Below are 15,934 nucleotides of genomic sequence, written 5' to 3'. Positions count from 1 at the left end.
TCTTTTTGACAATGAATGTGATGTTTCTCTTCAAACTGTCATCCCCAGCATAGCAGACCATTGTTGTTGTTGTTAAGTTTCATAGACTCAGTTCTGACCCACAGCGACCTTGTGTAGGGTTCACAAGAGCAGAAAAATCTCATCTTTCTCCCTCTGAGCAAGTGGTAGAATCAAACTGTTGACTTTCTGGTTAGCAGCCCAGCTCGTAACCCACGACGCCACCAAGGCTCCCATTCCTACTCTCTAGTTGCCATTAAATTGAACATTTCCTAAAGGTATTGCAAATGTCATCTCATTTAACAGTCACAACTATTCTATTGCATTGTTGTATTGCTACATCCCTCAAGGAGAAACTGAATTGAGAGTAGTGTTCAGAGTCACACCAGTGTTAAGGTACAAAGAGTTGAGCCCAGTTCTGTCCTGTACTTTAAGCGTCTACCTTATGCTGGCATGTTAAAACAGTTCATGAAAACTCAGAATGTGACAACAGGAAGTATGGCTGTTTTACAGATAAAGAAAGACAATGTGCTCCAACAGGAAACTCAAATGGAAACTGAGGACACATCCTACTGGCGTCCGTCTCTCTCCTCACCATACACTTCACTCCTTTGGCTTGCCTCATATCTTCAACTGTGCCCACCCTTTCCATCTACACTGTCTCCACCTCACTGCACACCACCATCACCAACAACAACTCTTGTCCAAACATTGCAAATGTCTACTCACTGGCCTCTTTGAATCTCTCCATCCAACTTCTTCCTCAAACTCTACAGAATAATCTTTATAAAATGCCTCAAATGAGGTACTCCTTTCTCTTAGAATTCTAAATGGGCTCTAAAATCCATGAGATGAAAATTCAGATTCTTTATAATGATAAGCATGTTGTTGTTGTTAAGTTCTGTTCAGTCAATTCCAACTCATAGCGACCCTATTCCTTTCCAAGAAGCAACTGATGGGTTTGAACCACCAACCTTATGATTTGCAGTCCAGTGCTTATCCTACAGCCCCATACCTTAAGATTGTTTATCAAACTATGTCATGATTCATTATGAGACATGAAACTAATATAGTTGGTTGAAAACAACATTAATTTGAACAACAACAACAAAGAAAAGGAAGCGAAGACAAGACTATAAAGCATTAGAGTATATCACATGTATTAAGAATATTGTTTTGGGGAAAATATTATTCAGTTGCATGTACTTTTAGGCATGCATGCTCCAGGTCATGAAGTGTGTGTTATGTATATCTATTCAGCCACAATGTATGTTGTTTTTCTTTCTGTGGATCACAATGAAAAGAATACCCTAACCCATAATCCACACTGAGGAGCCCTTGGCTCACCTGTCCACCCTCATCTCTTGTTCTCCACTCACATAGGAAGCTCCAGCTCTCATGAAATCAGCCAATGCCTCTGAATTTTGACTTCACCATTTCCCAGACCTGCTGGAATGAGCTCCATCCCCTCCACCTCATCATCCCCCTCTACCTTCTCACACTGTTCCCTCTGCCTGGCTTTGAACATAGACTTTATATCATGTTCCCTGTACTCAATCCCAGGTGCCCCCACTGGTATCTACTCATGTGTAGTACTTATCACACCACATCACAATTGCTTGGGTGTCAGAGACCCTCCTAAACTATAAGTTCTGTGAGGGAAGATCAGCCTCTCTTGTATATGCCCTGCTCCTATAGCAACAAATGCCAATACATGTGTTACTTGAATGAATAAATATCTAGTGCATGACAGATATGGGATGTGACCTCAGAGAATTTACATTTCATCACAATGCTCTCTCTAAAATCCAAGCTGTCTTTTCCAGAAAAGAGAAAGCTGTAGCATGACTCCAGGGAAGCTCCCTGTTTTCCCTCTTCACAGTTAACTTGTCTTCAAATTCTCCCCTAATATAATCTCTCAAAATCATTTTGCCCACTCTCTCCCTCTTTATAGCCTGGTGTAGGTATGCATGATGACAGCCTTCTTGTTTTTCTTTTTTGTAATATACATTCTAAGAACAATTAGAATCATCTTCTCAAATGATCTATTTTGCATTTCACTCCCCTGCTCAAGAGCCTACAGTGGTTCCCACCTTTTAATTCAAAGCCTCTAAGAACCATCTTTCTCCTCCCATCTACTCAGTACCATCTTCCTGGTGCACATAGGCCTTGAGTCTCATTTGGGGGTCGCCCTGCTTCAGTGTCACTGAGTATGCTGGGCTGTAAGTCTAGAATCTCTCCATATTCCTCCTTCCCAGAGGTAGCTCTTGAGAGGAAGGGAGATAGCAAAGGGAAAAGAAAGAAACAAGATAATTCCATACATCATCTTCTCTAACGTTTTCACATCCTCCTTAAATCTCTAAATAAGGACAGGGGATTTTAGGACTGGCAGAGAAGGCACAGAAGCAAGACAGGATGAGAGGCCTAATATAGCCCCTCCAGCAGAAGAGATTTCATTATTTATTGCTGCATTATCTTCTTATATGCTTCACTGTTAATTAGATCTCCTTCTCTTCTTATATTTTCAACACTTCCATACTCTTGTTCTGACATGAGTGGGTGGAAATGGAGAGCAAACCCTAGGAGTCCAAACACACATTTGTTTAGTCTGCATTTTGATACCTGTCCCTTAGAAAATTAATATTAGGAAGGAAAGATATGGCACTGAAGAAGAATTTAAATCAAATATTAGATCTAAAATAATAGCTTTTATTTTTACCAACTACCATTTGGGAACACATATAGATCTCTTCCAATCAGTTGACCAGGTAGTTATTTTCTAAATTTCTTGGCATAGATGAGTGAGAGCCTCCAGGACTGCATCAGTTTGTTGAAAGATTGCAATTTATATTCTATCAATTCCTGAAGACTTGTTTGTCATCAATACCTTCAGTGCAACTTGGACTCCTTCCTTCTGTTACCATCAGTTCTTGATCATATGCTACTTCTTAAAATGGTTGAACATCAGACTTTTTTTCTTTTTTTTTTTTTGGTACAATGACTCTGCGTATTCCTGCCATCATCTTTGATATTTTCTGCATCACTCAATATTTTGCCCATTGTAATTGTTGTTAGTGCCATTAAGTTGATTCGGACTCATAGTGACCCTATCTAAGGTTTCCAAGGAGCCTCAAGAGGCACTTGACTATGTGGTTCAAGTCAACCATGCAGTCTAGTGCATTATCCTGCAGTGCCACATCAGGACTCCAATTTTGCCCATGTCGTTGTTAAGTGCCATCAAGTCAGTTCGAACTAATAGTGACCCTGTATAGAGCTTCCAAGGAGTGGCTGATAAGCTTGAACTGCAGCCCAGTGAATTAACCCACAGCGCTACACCAGACCTTGCAGCCCAGTGAATTAACCCACAGCGCTACACCAGACCTTGCAGCCCAGTGAATTAACCCACAGCGCTACACCAGACCTTGCAGCCCAGTACAATAACCCACAGTGCTACACCAGAATTCCAATTTTGCCCATAGAATGCTTTAATGTTGCTAGTCAAGGCTTGATTTTTGTCTTCAGTTCTTTCAGCTTGAGAAATGTTGAGCGAGATCTTCCCTCTTGATTTTCTAAATCTAAGTCACTGTACATTTCATTATACTCTACCTCTCTTCTCAAGCTGCCCTTTGAAATTTCCTGTTCAGCTCTTTTACCTCCTCAGCTACCTGGTGAACTGATTGAAAGAGATCCATATTTCCATATTTGTGCCCGTTCCAAAGACAAGTAACTAAACAGAACACAAAAATCATCAAACAATACCATTAATATCACATGCAAGTAAAATTTTGTTTAAGATACTTGAGATATACAATAGTACATCTACAGGGAGCTGTCAGAAGTTCAAGTTAGATTCAGAAGAGGATGTGGAATAAAGGATATCACTACTGACGTCTCGGCTAAAAGTAGAGAAGACTAGAATATGTTTACTTATGCCTTATTGACTACACAATGGCCTTCAACGGTGTAGATCATGACAAGCTGTGGATAACATTGCAAAAAATGGGTTTTCTAGAACATTTATTTGTGCTCATGAGGAACCTGTACATAGACCAAGAGGCAGTTGTAAGAACAGAACAATGGGATATTGAATGGCTTAAAATCAGGAGAGATGTGCTCCAAGGTTTTCTTACACCATACTTGTTCAATCTGTATGCTGAGCAAATGATCCAAGAAACTGGATTATATGAAGAAGAACATGGCATTAGGATTGGAGGAAGACTCATGAACATATGCTGGAAAGAGTGATATGCAGATGACACAGCCTTGCTTGCTGAAAGCAAAGACTTTAAAATACTTGCTGATTATCAAAGACTACAGTCTTCAGTAATGATTGTATCTCGGTGTAAAGAAAACAAAAATCCCCATCACTGGACCAAAAAATAACATTGTGATAAATGGAGAAAAGACTGAAGTTGTCCAAGACTTTATGTTGCTTGAAACCACAATCAACACTCATGAAAGCAGTGGCCAAGAAATTATATGACATATTGCATTAGGCAAATCTGCTGCAAAAGACCTCTTTGTAAAGTTTTTGAGAGCAAATATATCAGCTTGAGAACAAAGATGCGCCTAACCCATGCCATGACATTTTCAATTGCCTTATATGCATGTGAGAGTTGAACAGTGAAAACGGCAGACCATAAAGTATCGATGCATTTGAATTGTGCTGTTGGAGAAGAATGTTGAAAGTATCATGGGCTACCAGAAGAATAAACAAATATGTGTTAGAGAAAGTGCAACCAGAATGCTCCTTTAAAAAGCCAGGATGGGGAGACTTCGTCTCTCATACTTTGGACATGTTATCAGTAAGGACCTGTCCCTAGAGAAGGACAACATGCTTGGTAAAATGGAGGGTCAGAGAAAAAAAGTAAAACCCCGACAAGATGAACTGATACAGTGGCATCAATAATGGACTGAAACATAACAATTATGTGGATGGCAGAGTGCAGGTCAGTGCTTTGTTCTGTTGTGCATAGGGTTGAGATTACTGGAAGGCACCTAACAACAATAATTTAATCATTTTATTACCTCGGCCAATGTCCTATTGTCCTCACCTATATTTAACTATTAGTTCACTGTAGAAAGAACATTTCTATCAGGAATTAGCAGGTTCTGAGACACAAAGCAGCCTTACGAGGGGGCTTCAAAAATTTATGGAAAAATTCCATTATAGAAAAATTTTCCACAAACTTTTGCAAGCATATTTTTATATAGTAATCTCAGGAAATGGAAGAGAGGTTGTCAGAGAAACTGAAATAAACTGTAAGCCCATTAACCTGAGCATCAGCTAAACATATACAAGCATGTGTTCCTTTTTTATCTTATTTTATTTTCTGCAAAGATAATATCTATATGATGGTCTGCAAACTTGGCCCACAAAGTGTTGTTCTAGATGTAAGCTAAGAATAATCTATGTACTTTGAAATGATTGAAAATTTTTCAAAAGAAAATGTCAAGATATATAAAATTTGTAAGAAATTCAAATCTCATTGTTCATAGGTAAGGTTTATTGGAACATTGTCATGTTCATGTATTTGTATGTTATCTGTGGATGCTTTCACACAATGACAGGGTTAAATAGCTGTGACAAAGATCATATGACACACAAAGCCATAAACATTTACTATCTAACACTGAATGAAAAAAGTTCAGATCCCTAATCAAAACTCCAGGTACACAAAATTTCTATACACAAAACATAAAGACAGCTTTATATAAAAGTATTTTTATAACTACATGACTACACTCTAGATAAAACTCATGTGCATGTTTTTAATATAAATTTTAGACCTAAGTTTAATATAAAAGTTTTATATATTATTTTAAATATAAAAATCAGATATGTATGTTTTATATAGAATTATTTTTATAAGTTTAAAACTATTTTTAAATAATATATAAAACTATTTTTATAACTGCATAGCTCTTATACTCATAACTACAAAAACTATTTAATTTCTAGTTCAATAATTTTCACACTGAGTTCTGAGGAACCCTAAAGGCCAGGGTGCTGTCCCTGTGGTAGGGATATAGGCATGGTTCTGAGATTCTGATCTTTTCTCCCCAAAAAATGTAGCTTTGTCTTTACCCTCATATCTTGGGGTGACATGTACACTTTTATTTACCAAAAAAACAAACAACAAAAACAGTTTGAAAAAAAAACAAACGAAAACAGAGTTTGAAACTCACTTCAACCTGCTTTATCTGTAAGAGATGACTGATCTCTAGCCCCCTACCAAGGTCATGTATGAAAAGGAGCTGCTACACATCTAAAATCATACAAACCAGGACTGAAAAACCAGTCATCCTTGTTTGCTGAGTGTGTATATCATACAACAAAATGTAGGCCTAGTAAATTATTATAATACATGATTTTTGTCAAAAAGCCCTTTATTCTACCTAAGATTAACTCCATTTACATATAACCTTGTAGTATACTTTATTAAATATACAAAATAACAAAAGAATTTTATTCTGATTCCTATATTATTGCTACATGCCCATTTTCCTGGTAGTCACCAAATCAAAAACTTAAAAGAAACTACAAATAGGGTTGCAGAGTACCTATGGCCTATTTTTTTAAGTAATGAGTCATTAATAAATACTTCAGGAGGTAATGAAGGGGAAATGGATAGGAATTACCTGTGAGGCTTTAAGTTTACAAGTTTGCTATTTTAAATAAAGAAACAGTCTTCTGTATTCCATTCAAAGCATCTGAAAAATAAGTTTAGTCATGTAATATGGAATTAATAAATTGATACAAGCTGGGCTCCATCTTTTTTTTTTTTTTTTTTAAAGGCAGTTTTTATGTGTTCTTACAAAGACTCAGTTTTGCTGAATGCCTGGGTCAGCTAAAACCAAGATTGAATTTTTAAATACTCAAATCAATAATGGCTGTAAGGACTAATATGGAAATGGGGAATTACCTTTATGGTATATTTTAATGAACTATAAAGAGCCTGTAAAGATGAACAGGTTTCTTCATGCATTTGACTAACTTTTCTAACCGGGATTATCCCATTGTCATTCTCTAACTCATAGGAGCCCTGTAGACAGGGTAGAACCACTCTGTAGGATTTCTGTAGGCTGTACTCTTTACACAGGCACTGACGTATCGTTCTCCTGCAAAACAACTGGTGGGCACGAGCCACCAACCTTTCAATCAGCAATCCAACACTTAATGCACTGCACCAATAGGCTCCTTACAGGGATTATCAAAAAAACCAAACCCACTAGCATCAACTTGACTCCAACTCATTGCAACCCTGTTTCGAAGCTGTAAAGCTTTACAGGAACAGAGAGCCACATCTTTCTTTGGAGAAGCAGCTGGTAGATTCGAACTGCTGGCCTTGCAGTTAGTAGCCCAACTTGTAACCCACTACACTATCAGGGTTATTTTAAATAACCAGCAGGGTCACCCACAGTAGACAGGTTTCAGCTGGGCTTCCAGACGAAGACAGAGTAGGAAGAAGGAAAGTCAGACTACTTTTGAATATTTCGTCACTGAAAACCTTATGAATAGCAGTGGAACAATGCCAGCACCAGAATATTGAATACATGATGAAGAACACCAGAATGTTGTCAGATATAGTGCCAGAAGATGAGCCCCTCATGTTGGAAGGCACTCAAAGTGATACTGAAGAGTAGCTTCCTCAAAGTACAGCTGACCATGATGACACAAATGGAGTAAAGCTCTCGGGACCTTCATTTGTTGATCGGGCATAACACAAAATGAAGAGACACCGCCATTAACAATCAGAACAAGGAATGTACAAAGTATGAATCTAGTAATATTGGAAATTGTCAAAAATGAAATGGAACATATAAAATCCATATGCTTACAAAGAAGACCAGTTAATACCACTATTATTAAAAATTATGCACCAACCACTAAAGCCAGTAATGATGAAATTAAAGAATTCTACCAACTTCTTCAGTCTGAAATTGATCAAATATGCAATCAATATATATTGATAATTGCTGACAATTGAGATGCAAAGGTTGGAAACAAAGAGGAAGCATCAGTAGTTAGGAAATATGGCCTTGGTGACAGAAATGATGCTGGAGATTACATGATAGAATTTTGTAACACCATGACTTTTTCATTGCAAATATCTTTTTTAGACAATATAAAAAAATAACTATGCACATGGACCTCAACAGATGCAATGCACAGTAATCAAATTGACTACATCAGTGAAAAGAGACGGTGGAAAATTTCCATATCATCAGCCAAAACAAGACCAGGGATAGACTATGGAATAGACCATCAATTGCTCTTATGCAAATTCATGCTAAAGCTGAAGACAATGAAAACAAGTCCACAAGAGGCAAAATATAATTGAACATACCCCACCTGAATTTAGAGATCGTCTGAAGAACATATCTGATGTATTAGACAATCAAGATTAAAGACCAGGAGAGTTCTGGGATGATATCAAGAACATCATACAGGGAGAAAGCAAAAGGTCATCAAAAAGACAAGAAAGAAGGAGGAGATCAAAATGAAGAGACTCTGAAACTTGGTCTCCAGCATAGAGATGCTAAAGCCAATGGAAGAAGTGAAGAGGTACAAGAGCTGAACAGAAAATTTCAAAGGTAAGCTTGACAAGTCAAAGTCAAATGTGCAAAGACCAGGAGTCAGAAAACCAAAAGGAAAGAATACGCTCAGCATTTCTCAAGCTGAAGGAGATGAAGAAAATATTTCAATCCTCAACTTGCAGTCTTGAAGGGATCTACAGGCAAAATAAGGAGCTCTGGCAACGTGGTAGTAACGAGTTGGGCTGCTAACCTCAAGGTCAGCAGTTTGAAACTACCAGCTGTTCCACAAGAGAAAGAGAAAGAGAAAACTTTCTGCTCCAGTAGAAATATACAGCCTTGGAAACCCTAATAGCTGGGTCGTCATGAATGGAACCAACTCCACAGCACACCACCAATCACCACTATGGGCAAAATATTGAATGATGCAGAAAGTGTTAAAAGATGGAAGGAATACACAGAGTCACTATACCAAAAAGAAATGGTCACTGTTCAACCATTTCAAGAGGTAGCATGTGATCAAGAGTCAATGATACTGAAGGAAAAAGTCCATGTTGCATTTACGGCATTGGCAAAGAACAAGGCACAGGGTGTAGGTGGAATGCAAATTGAAATCTTTCAACAAACTGGAGGCACTCACTTGACTATGACAAGAAATCTGAAAGACAACTACCTGATTGGAAGAGATCAGCATTTGTGTCCATTCCAAAGAGGTAATCCAACGGAACACGGAAATCATCAGACAGTATCATTGATAGTCCATGTAAGTAAAGTTTTACTAAAGATAATACAAAAACTTCGGCAACCATACATTGACAGAGAACTTCCAGAGGTTCTAGCAGGATTCAGATGAAGATGTAGAACAAGGGAAATCATTGCTGATGTCTGATGGATCTTGGCTGAAAGCAGAAAATACCAGGAAGATATTTACCTGTGCTTTATTGACTACACTAAGGCTTTCCATTGTGTAGATCATAACAAGTTATAGACAGCATTTAGAAGAATGAATATTCTGGAACACTTAACTGTGCTCATGAGGAACCTGTACATAGACCAAGAAGCAGTTGTTCAAACAGAACAAGGGAACATCGAGTGGTTTAAAATTAGGATAGGTATGTGCCTGGGTTATATTCTTTCACCATATTTATTAAATCTGTATGCTGATCAAATAATCCAAGAAACTGGATTATATGAAGAAAAACATGTCAGCAGGATTGGAGGAAGATTCATTAACAACCTCTGATATGCAGATGATACAACCTTACTTGCTGAAAACGAAGAAGACTACTTAAAATACTTACTGATGAAGATGAAAAACCACAGATTTCGGTATGTGTTGCATTTCATTGTAAAAACAAAAAAAAAAGCAACAGTCCTCACCACTGGACCAGTAAACAACATCCACACCAGTGGAGAAAAGACTGAAGTTGTCAAAGACTTGGTTTTGTTCAGATCAATCATCAGCACTCATGGAAGCAGCAGTCAAGAATTCAAATGACGTGTTTCATTAGGCAAATCTGCTGTACAAGACCTCTTGAAAATGTTAAAGAGCAAAGATGTCAGTTTGAGGTCTAACGTGCAACTAACCCAAACCATGGTATTTTCAATAATCTTATATGCATTCAAAAGTTGGACAGTGAATAAGGAAGACTGTAGAAGAATTGATACATTTGAGTTATGGTGTTGAAGGAGAATATTGAAAGTACCATGGACTGCCAAAAGAACAAATAAATCTGTGTAGGAAGAAATACAGCCAGAACACTCCCTGGAATCCAGGATGACCGGACTTCATCTCTCATAGTTTGAAAACACTGTCAGGAGGGACCAGTCCCTTGGAGAAGGAGATCATGTTTGGTAAAGTGAAAGGTCAGAGAAAAGAGATGGAGTGGTACAGTAGCAACAGCAACAGGCTCAGGTTGGCCCAGGACCGGGCAGTGTTTCGTTCTGTTGTGCATTGGGTTGGTATGAGTCATTACCTACTCGATGACACCGAACAACAACAACAGCATGCTAGCAGTACTCCTTACAAGGATTATCCAGAAACTCAAACCCACTGTCATCTAGTGACTCCAGCTCATCACGACCCTGTATTGGGTTTCAGAGGCTGTAAATCTCTACTAGAACAGAAAGTCTCATCTTTCTCCCACAGAGTGGCCAATGGGTTTGAACTGCCAGCCTTGCAATGAATAGCCCATCTTCCAGTGACACCAGGGCTCCTTTACAGGAAACATAGAAGGAATTAATGACTCAAGACCTGCACTGGCAAAAAGAGAACACCTGTTCAAAGGAATGTCAGTATTCCTAATTCCATAGTCAAATGTTTTCCATATGATTGTGTCTCTGAAATTGGAATGCTTGTGAAACAGTAAAATCGCTAATACAAGGATTTATTTATCTTACTCATTATTTTTCAGTATCTCAATAATACTCTGCATTTGTTTTTAGTGTTCATCCAATAAAGAATTATTAAAACAGAGACCTCTAACAGTGACGTCTGGCGTTCTTGATGGACTCAAGATGTTCTCTTTAATTGTATCCTATATTTTTTGAAAAGCCGTAATTAGTTGTTTATTTTTACTGTCTCTATTTTCTAAACCTGTAGCCTATTCCAAAAAGGTGCTCTAAGTGTTCTGTAATACGGTGAGTGAGTTCCAAATGGACTTAACTTTAAAATGAGAAGCTGGATGGAGACTGAGAGACTGCGAAGGTTTCCGGCATGCTGCAGAGAATTATGTTTAATTATGTTGAAAACTCCCCCACTTACCTGCAGTATTCAATGGCTCTAAAATCAGACGGTGACCAAATTCCTATGCACTGTTTGTGAACAGCTAAACATAGTCAAGCAAAACCTGAGGACACTTAAGAGGGGCTTTAACAAGTTTGAAACGATGAACCTCACAGTATTAAAATTTCCACAAGACTGCTATTTGTTTTATAATCTTTTTTAATTGATCCTGAAAGGCCTAATGGAAAATATGGCACAATTTGCAGTCAAAATACAGCCAATAACCAACTCCCCACATCAATAAATAAACACACAGGTAAATAAAAAGTTCTCATTGCTGTAAGTAAGCTAAGAAAGCAAGCTGTGTCCGACTGAGGCTTGTGATTCTGCTGGTGTTCGCTTGCCCCCTAGTGGGGAAACTACACTTGAGCAAAGCAGATTAAAAAAACCTGTGGCCATTCAGTGGTTCCTGATCCCTGGAGAACCGCTGTAGGACTCTGCTCTACAAAGTTTTCAGTCGTTAATTTTCCATTCACACCACTCAGAGCCTGGCTCCAACCACTTAAAGGTAGGGACTAAAACAGCCAAGGGAGTTCATCCCCCAGATCACAAGAATTGTCTGTTAGAGCATACGGACAAATAAAAGATATTTGAAACAAAATGCAGAATTTTCCAAATAGGTTCAGCATCACTATTTTAAATCAGCCACCCATGCTCATAAAATTCGGCTTTTAATGCATGTTGTTGTTGTTAGTTGTGAGTGCTTAATCCATAGCAACCCTTTATAGGGTTTCTGAGGAGCAACTGGTGGGTTCGAACTGCTGACTTTGCAGTTAGTTCTTATCCTACAGCGCCACACATAGCACAAAAGACGTAATTCTAATAAGTAAAATTATCAAATGATTTTTACAAAAAAGTAGGGAGAAAAAACTATACTTTTTGGGGGGTGGGGCATTTCCTTTCTTGGTAGTATGGTGAATTAAGCACTAACTGATTACCTCAAGGTCAATGGTTCAAACCCACCAGCTGCTCCCATGAAAACTCGGGAGCCCTATGGAACAGTTCTACTCCGTCCTGTAGGCTCACTATGAGCTGGAATAGGCTGGAGGACAGGGAGGCTCCTCCTTAAATCCCTATCACACCCGCATCCCTCCATTCCCTTCACCTTCCCGTGCCACTAGCCTCTTTCATGACACACAAAGGCAGGATTTTACTAAATGAAAAACAAACAAAATCATTAGATTTATACACCAAAACTAGACACGGACTTCATACCAATGCAGTCTGGGTATTTTGAAAGTTTATCATTTCATTTCATGCTTAAAAAACTACATGGATATTTTCCTCATGCAATCTGCCTCATATGTAGATGCCAATCTATCATCTTTAATTTATGAGGTCTAAAATACATTCATATATATTTCAAATTCTTTCCACTAAGCAATTAATTTCAATTGTCCTGGTGTGGCAGTGTGGGATAAGCACTGGAACCCAAGGTCAATTTGAACTGCAAGGTCAGTGGCTCAAGCTCACCAGGCCCTACTTGGGAACTGACGTGACAACACTTAACAACAACAAAAGGGAAAGAACATGAAATGCAAAGTCAAAAGGCCACAATTCTATCTCTAGCCCTTTTCATTAATTTATTCCACAACTTTCTCAACCATAAAATCAGGGACTTGGGCCTTAGAAATCCTCTAGGGTGTCTTACAGAGCTACGCATGATCCTCGGTCCAAAAGAAACAGAGCATTGCTTCCTTTTCTTTGGTTCACAGTGCCCTCCAGTGGTTGCCAGGAAAATCTAGGTAATGTTCTGTTTTGTTTTGTTTTGTTTTGTTAGTAGTATTATTAATGCAGACATGCAGAAAGGAGCCCTGGTGGTATGGTGGTTAAATATTTGGCTGCTAAGCTGAAGGTTGGCAGTTCAAATCTACTCAGCTACTCCTCAGGAAAAAGATGTGGCAAATTGCTTTCATAAAAGATTATAGTCTTGGAAACCCTATAGGGCAGTTCTACTCTGTCCTTTAGGGTTGCTAGAGGGCCATTATGAGTCAGAATCAGCTTAACAGCAATGAATTTTTATTTCTATACTTGTATATAGGACATCCTTGAAATCAGCACTACACAGAATTTTAGATCAGTGATTCTCAAGTCTTCCCAGAAAATTCTTATATACCTCTCTCTCCAAATGTTATCAGTACCAAGAACTGCTGGCATAGTGCTGTATGATAAGCACTGGACTGCAATATGGTTCAAACCCACCAGCTGCTCCTCAGAAACCCTATATGGGGTCACATGAGTCTGAACCAACTTGATGGTATTTAACAACAATCAGCTGTGTGTCATATGTGTGAAGTGAGTGGAGGCAGGACAATGGCCTCTTTTCTGTGTCTAAGAGAACAGGTCCCATATCTGTCAACCTCCACCCATCAACAGCAGGCTATCCAAAGAGAGAGGCCAAGGGCTCTGAAACGTGCAGCACAATTTTGAGCAAGAATGTTACCATGCTGGCTTTGAAAAAACAAGAGTCTTGTACTGCCATGCCCATAGCAAACCCTCTGACAGAGTAATTGGGCCATTTATAATAAGCACCTTGAAATGTTCACTCCTTTGACACAGTAATTTCTAAGTAAATAACAAAATGTATCAACAAAGATTTATATAGGTATGTTGATCTCTTTAACTTATAATAAATCTCAAAATGATCTACGGGAGAAATTAAATAATCAATTGTGACACATCATAAAATTATTATTTATTATTATTAATCATTAATGGTAGTCAAAAAACTATTTCCAGACTGTCTGGAGGAATGAGGATTGAATGAAACCCTGAAAGTGTGCCCCTGAGAGAATCTCTAAACGTTAACCTAAAAATAACCCTTGACATCTTCTTAAAACCAAATAATGTTAAGTGCCGTAGAGTTTGATTCTGACTCATAGTGACCCTGGATAGGGTTTCCGAAGAGCAGCTGGTGGGTTTGAACTGTTGACCTTGTGGTTTGAAGTGCAGCGCTGATCCTACAGTGCCACACCAGGAGTCTAAAACCAAATAATTGTTGTTGTTGTTAGATGCCATCGAGTCGGTACCGACCCATAGCAACCTTATGCACAGCAGAACGAAACACTGTCCAATCCTGAGCCAACCTCACTACAGTTGCCACACTTGAGTCCATCGATGCTGCCACCTGGCCAATCCATCTCATTGGTATCTTCCTCTTTTTCTCTGACCCTCCATCTTACCAAAAATGATAGCCTTCTCTAGCGACTGGTCCCTCCTGACAATATGTCCGAAGTATGAGAGACGAAGTTTGGCCATCTTGGCCTCCAAGGAGCACTCTGGCTGCACTTCTTCCAACACAGGTCTGTTGGTTTTATGGGCGGCCCATGGCACTTTCAATATTTTTCTCCAATACCATAACTCAAAAGAATCAATTCTTCTACAGTCTTCCTTATTCACCAAATAATAGTTTAGCTTAATTAGTATAAAACATGTCTGACCTGAGCATGTTGCTCTTCTAGTAACTATCTTTATGGGATCAAAGTGACAGCAGCAATTCAAAAGATTTTATAGGAACTTTATATAGGGGGCAGCGAGTTGGTGTTAAAGGAGCAGGAACAACCGAGGAAAGGAGAGTGAGAATGGCTGTACAATTCCAAGACTGTAATCAACATCACTATATTGTACATATAGAAAACTGCTGAATAGCTTTGCTGTGTATATTCTCAACAATTGTGGTGGTGGTTATGTGCCGTGGAGTCGGTTCCAACTCATAGCAACCCTGCATAGAGTTTCTGAGGCTGTAAAATTTTACGGGAGCAGAAAGCCTCATCTTCATCCATGGGACCGCTTGTAGTTTCAAACTGCTAAACTTGCGGTTTTCAGCCCCATTCGTAACCACTATGCTACCAGAGCTCCTTATTCTCAACAATAGCAATATAAAATTTAAAAGATACTTTTAATGATTATAAAACAATGTCATGGTATACAAAATTGTATACATTTACAAAGAGATACACAGAGAACACCCTGGATAAGTGGTAGGCTGCTAACCACTAGGTCAGAGGTTCAAGCTCACAGTCACCCTGAAGGAGAAAGATAAGGGTGTCTGCTCCTATGAAAATGTAGAATCTGGAAAACCCTGTGGAGGGTTGCTGTGAGCCAGAATACGCTTGATGGCAGTGGCTTTGGTTTTCATTTGGCTTGGTTTGGTGCTCACTAATATCAGATGGAGTCCTGGTGTGGCACTGTGGGATAATGCACTGGACCGCAAGGTCAGTTTGAACCTCAAAGTCGGTGGTTCAAACTTGTAAAAACTATACAGGATCACTATGGACTCGAGGGCACTTAACACCAACATCAATGATCAGGTCTCCCCTTCCGGAACTATGGTTCCGAGATCCCCTTCCACTGGGTAGAGCCATTTGACAAGGTCTCACCAATGGACTCCTGGTGTGGCACTGTGGGTTAATGTGCCAGACTGCAAAGCCATTTGAACTGCAAGGTTGGCAATTCAAGCTCACCAGTTGCTCCTTGGAAACCCTCTACAGGGTCTCTATGGGTCGGAACCGACTCGACGGCACTTAACAACAACACCACCAATGCTCTGTAATCAGAACAGATATGGGTCACTTTGGCTGAGGCAGTGGGAAAGCCTCTGGATAGTTTTCCAGT

The sequence above is a fragment of the Chrysochloris asiatica genome, unplaced genomic scaffold, assembly GCF_000296735.1.
Source record: "Chrysochloris asiatica unplaced genomic scaffold, ChrAsi1.0 scaffold00011, whole genome shotgun sequence".
Classification (NCBI taxonomy): domain Eukaryota; kingdom Metazoa; phylum Chordata; class Mammalia; order Afrosoricida; family Chrysochloridae; genus Chrysochloris; species Chrysochloris asiatica.
Note: the sequence above shows the minus strand (reverse complement) of the source record.